The sequence below is a fragment of the Peromyscus californicus genome, unplaced genomic scaffold (genome assembly GCF_007827085.1).
Source record: "Peromyscus californicus insignis strain IS unplaced genomic scaffold, ASM782708v3 Scaffold_17__1_contigs__length_78620276, whole genome shotgun sequence".
NCBI classification, from domain to species: domain Eukaryota; kingdom Metazoa; phylum Chordata; class Mammalia; order Rodentia; family Cricetidae; genus Peromyscus; species Peromyscus californicus.
In genome coordinates, this window is record NW_026294469.1 from 56,548,217 (window position 1) to 56,553,955 (window position 5,739).

Sequence of the window (5,739 nt, forward strand, 5' to 3'; positions counted from 1 at the left end):
GGCAGGGATTAATTTGGCTAACACTATTTTGCAGACTTCTATAAATGAACAAAGATCAAAGCTTAGAGTACAAATTAATAACATTATTCTAGAAGGCTTAGTGGACACAGGTGTGGATGTGACTATAATTATGCGAACATCATGGCATCCGAATTGGCCTCTTCAAGAGGTAGATGTCCAGTTTCTAGAGATTGGAACCCTATCTCAGTTAAAACAAAGTACAAGATGGGTTGAATGTATAGGGCCAGAAGGACAGAGAGGAAGACTGAATCCATGTGGCTAATGTAGCAGTGAATCTTTGGGGGCAAGCTCTGTTACAGCAGTGGAATACTCAGATAAAAATTCCTCCAATCTCAGAAATGGAATATAGACAAATTCATGTTCCTGGGAACAATATTATAAGACACTATAAAAACAGCCACTAACCATTCAGGCTGTACATAAACAGAGCACAACCACCGTTGAACTCTCAGAAGTACTGATGGCCCTACCTTCAAAATGGCTAACTTATAAACCTGTCTGGGTTGGAAAATGGCCTATGACACAAGAAAAGCTACAAGCCTTAGAACAGCTGGTTCAGGAGCAGTTTAATGCCCAACATATTGAAGAATCTACCAGTCCTTGGAGTTCTCCTGTATTTGTTATTAAAAAGAAATCTGGTAAATGGAGAATGCTGACAGATCTGAGAGCCATTGATAAAGTAATTCAACCTATGGGATCCCTACAGAATGGGATGCCCTTGTCCTCTCTGTTGCCCAAAGAATGGCCTACTATAGTTATTGACTTAAAAGACTTTTTTTAAAAACCATATCTTTACAAGAAAAAGATAGAGAAAAATTTGCCTTCACAGTACCTACTTATAATAATTCCCAGCCAGTCAAGAGATATCAATGGAATGTCCTCCCTCAGGGAATGTTAAATAGCCCCACCCCATGCCAATATTTTGTGCAAAAATTATTGAAAATAATTCATGCACAATTTACACAATTTATAATTTACCATTATATGGATGATATCCTATTAGCTGATCTGAAGTCAGATACTTTAGAAAGCATGTTTGAAGAAATAAAGTTTTGCCTCACTGGGGATTATAAATTGCTCCCAAAAAATACAAAGAGGAGATTCTATTAATTACTTAGGATATAAGATAGGTCTACAAAAAATTAGACCCCAAAAGGTACAACTCAGGAGAGACTGATTGCAAACTCTTAATTATTTTCAAAAATTGTTAGGAAGCATTTCCAACTTACAAACTATCATTGGAATATCTAAAGATGGACTGGTAAATTTGGCCAATAACCTAAAAGGGGACAAGAACTTAAATAGTCCAAGAAAATTATCAGTGGAAGCTCTAGTAGAAATTGGCTCTAGTAGAAAAGAAAATACTAGCGGCACATGTGGATTGTGTGAATCCAGACCTTAGCTGCATTCTGGTCATATTACCCTCCAAAGACTCCCCCACAGGGATTTTGCTGCAGAGGGAAGATATTATATTGGAGTGGATATTTCTACCATCTAAACCAAGTAAGAAATTAAAAACATATGTGGAAAAGGTCTCTGATTTGGTTCTAAACGGAAAATTAAGACTTCATCAATTGACAGGAATGGACCCAGCAGAAATTGTAGTACCTTTAACTAATGAGGAAACTTCCTCTTTATAGAAAGATAATGAATACAGGCAAAGAACCTGCAGTAATTTTTTGGGAGAGATTAACAGCTGTTATCCCAAAAGCAAGAGAATAGAATTCATAAAAAGAACTGAATGGGTCTTTCCTCATATTGTATGGCAAAAACCAATCTCTGGAGTCCCCACATTCTATATTGATGCAAATAAATCAGGAAAAGCAGGATATAAATCAAGAGATTTAAGTAAAGGGGTTCAAGGCCCTTACAATTCTGTACAAAAGTCAGAACTGTGTGCCATTCTTGTGGTACTTATGGACTTCACAGAACCTCTCAATATAGTTATTGACTCTCAATATGCAGAGACAGTTGTTTTACATATTGAAACTGCTGAATTTATTCCTGATAATACAGAATTAACTTCAATATTCATAATTACAGGGTCTGCCAGGTCCTTTAGCATAAGATAATGATGAGATTGATCAGCTATTAATAGGTAATGTGCTAGATGCTTCAGAATTTCATAAGAAACATCATGTAAATAACAAAGGTTTCAAAAGGGACTTTTCTGTCACTTGAAAACAAGTCAAGGAAATCATAAAAAATTGTCCTACTTGTTCTTTCTATAACCAAACTCCATTACCTGCAAGAAGTAATCCTAAAGGTATACAAAGAAATGAAATTTGGTAGATGGATGTGTTTAATTTCTCAGAATTTGGAAGATTAAAATATGTATACCATACCAATGACACCTATTCAGAATTTTAATGAGCGACTCCTCTGAGTTCTGAAAAGGCTGATTCTATAATTAGACATCCATTAGAAGTTATAGCCGTCATGGGAATACCTGTACAAATTAAGACTAACGATGCTCCAGCATATGTCTTAAATAAAATGAGACAGTTTTTTGCTTATTACAATATAAAGCATATTACAGGTATATCACACAATCCCAGAGGCCAAGTAGTCATAGAAAGATCTAATAGAACTTTAAAGCATATGCTAAATAAACAGAAAGAGGTAGCAATGACCCCTAGAAATAGATTACATAATGCTTTATTAACCTTGAATTTTCTCAATGTTAATGAGAAAGGGACAACAGCTGTGGAGAGACACTGGATAACAGAAAAATCTCCTGAGCTAAACCAACTGGTTTACTTCAAAGACTTGTTGACCTCAGAATGGAAACCAGGATAAGTCCTATGTTGGGGAAAGGGTTTTACTTTTGTTTCTGCAGGAGGAGAAAAGCTATGGATACCAACAAATTAATAAAAATTTGATTTGAACAGGAGAAACCCCTTGATGAGGAGAAGTAATAGCTCATCCACTGATGTGACAACTCTACAAGTTGTAAGGAAAACTGAACAAACAAGGGTCATGGCAGGGTTCTGTTTTTTGTCTTTATAGGATCATAGGAACACCCATCTTCAAGAAATCAAAAGGCCGTGGACACCTAGATGTCTAAAGCAGAAGCGGAGGACCTGTTGGTACCAATATACTCTACAGGGTAATATCTCACTGCCTAACATCAATATCTCTTTAACTCTAGAAAAGTTATGGTCCTGATTCAATTATAAATCAAGCTGGCTTTGGAGCTGGAATGTGGCTCTCTCCTTCTCTAAATCCAAGCATGTTGCTAAAAGAAAAATTAGGAGATTCTATCTCATATCAGAAGGACTGACTAGTGTGGAACAGAAGAAAACCAATAATCTAGGGACCATTGTTGTCAAGATTCTATTTCTCTCCATGCTTATGCTGGATTTCTGGTAATCCTTCCTCATGTGTCTCATCATCATAAAATCCAAACTTTCCATTTTGATATTGATAATGTTCAATTTTTCCACAGTGAAGAATAAGTCTTTCCAATAGCAATCTCTGAAGTCTCCGGAAGGAAGATGGGGCCCCACAACAACAACTCTACTCGATATAGAAAGATGCCATTGAATGCCACTCAATGATCAGCTCTGGACTGCAAACTCTTCAGGACAGTTCCAAGATGAGATGCTCCATCATATTACACGTCTAGCCAGAACTTCAGATAACCTTACCCATTTCTCTGAGACTGGCTACAAACATCACAAGTAGTCCTATTAAGACATAGACCTGGAGATAATGGCATTTAAATGTTTTGATAACTCAGAATTCTGTTGACATGAGACACAATTGTTCCTGGCAGCACCCATCTGATCCTGAGAGAATGTTGGGCATCTAAGACACTCCATTTGCAAGTTTGTCTTCTTCTTGGCACAAAATGGTTTTCTGGGCAAAGAACTGCCCTTGCCTTGACTGCTGACAGTATGAACGCTGTCCTTTTCGGATGAGCAGGACACAAGCAGGAACTTTGCCAAGACAGGTTAAGATGGTCTTTCAAAATTTCTGCTTCTGAAATTGGTCTGTCAGATATTCTAGGACTGTAGCCAAAATGGATGCCCCAACAGCACTGAGAATCTTTAGGTGACTGTCCAGGCTGCCAGCTGTCTTTGTCTGTTCTCGTAATTTCTCAGATATTGCTTGTTTGCACTTCCTGTTTTCTCGGGTAATATTATTTTCCTCCTCGGGTCTTTGATGGGGTTGAAGACTAGATAGTTACAGTTATAATACTTCCATATATCTTAGCTAAAACCTTTTCAGATACTAAAGTTAGAATCTTTAGGATAGGACAGCTGTTGGAGTAATCTCTATATCATGCCATTTACATACATTCTGGACACTTCTGGATTTTAGTATGTGTTTCTTGTTTGATGTTGTTCTTGCTGGTTGTATTTCTATTTTTGTTTATGTTATTACCTTTCCTCTCTCCTGTACAATACTTGATAATTGTTCCTATTGTGTTTAGTTTGTATTAGGTTAGAACTTTCTTATTTAGACAAAAGGGGGAGATGGAGTGGATAACTGTTCTGTCTATGACCTTGAAGCACCACCCCTAGAGATGTAGCAGGTAACTGCCCTAAGTACCTGACTCTGGGTGGCTTGGGGTTATCCTTAAGACTCGAGATGCACATAGGTCTGCTCTCTTCACTCCCTTGTGGGACTTGGATGCTGGACAGTCTCCAGGTAGAAGAACAGAGTGGGACCGTGCCTCACCTTTTCCAGGACCCTGCAACAACTCCTCTGTTCTGTCTTGTGAGTTTTCCTGTCTTAATAAATCCCTTTGCCCTTTCAGCAGACCCTGTGGATTTCTCGCATTACTTTTTCCATCCGGGTTGGCATGTTCCTGCCGTCATCCTTGTTCATCTCATGTTTGGGCAGTCATGATAGTGAGACTTCACAGTTCTAGCTTCTGACATTACAACGTGACATAATCTCACAGCGAACTCCCTGATCCTCTGGCTCTTACAATCTTCCTGCCCCCTCTTCAGCAATGTGTCCTGAGCCTTAGGTGTGGGGGTGTTTTGTAGATTTATCCATTGAGACTGGGCTCACAATTCTGAATTTTGGTTGGTAGTAATTTTCTGTAGTGGTCTCTGTCTGTTGTAAAGTGGAATTTCCTTGACAAGGGGTGAGGACTTCACTTACCTGTGGGTATAAGGTCAAATGTTTATAGATACTTGCTAGGGTTTAGTAAATTTGTGGTTCTGGATTCTCCTCTAATAACCAGGATCTCACTAGCACTGGTTAGTTAGGTTTCCGGTTCCAGGCATGGTAGCCCTCTTGTTGAGCTGCATGTAAGTCTGTGCACCACAATTGTGCCTGACACATGCAGAGGCCAGAAGCGGGCATTGGATCTGCTAGAACTGGAGTTACAGACAATAGTGAGCTGTCATGTGTGTGTTCTCAGACTTGAACCTGAGTCTTCCAGAAGAGCAGTTCGTGTCCTTAACTGCCGAGCCACCTATCCAGGTGCCCATTCACCCAGGGTCTTTCTACATAGTCCTGGCTGTCTTGGAACTCACTATGTAGAGCAGATTGACCTTGAACTCACGGACAGAGATCTTCCTGCCTCTGCCTTCCAAGGGGTGGGATTAAAGACATGAGTCACTGTACTTGGCTCACCATTTTCTGTTTGATTTTAACAGAAAAATTAGGAACTATAGAGATGTTCAGTGGTTAAGGGTGCACACTACTTTTGCTAAGGACCCAGGTTACTTTCTCAGCATTCAACTGCCGGTAATTCCA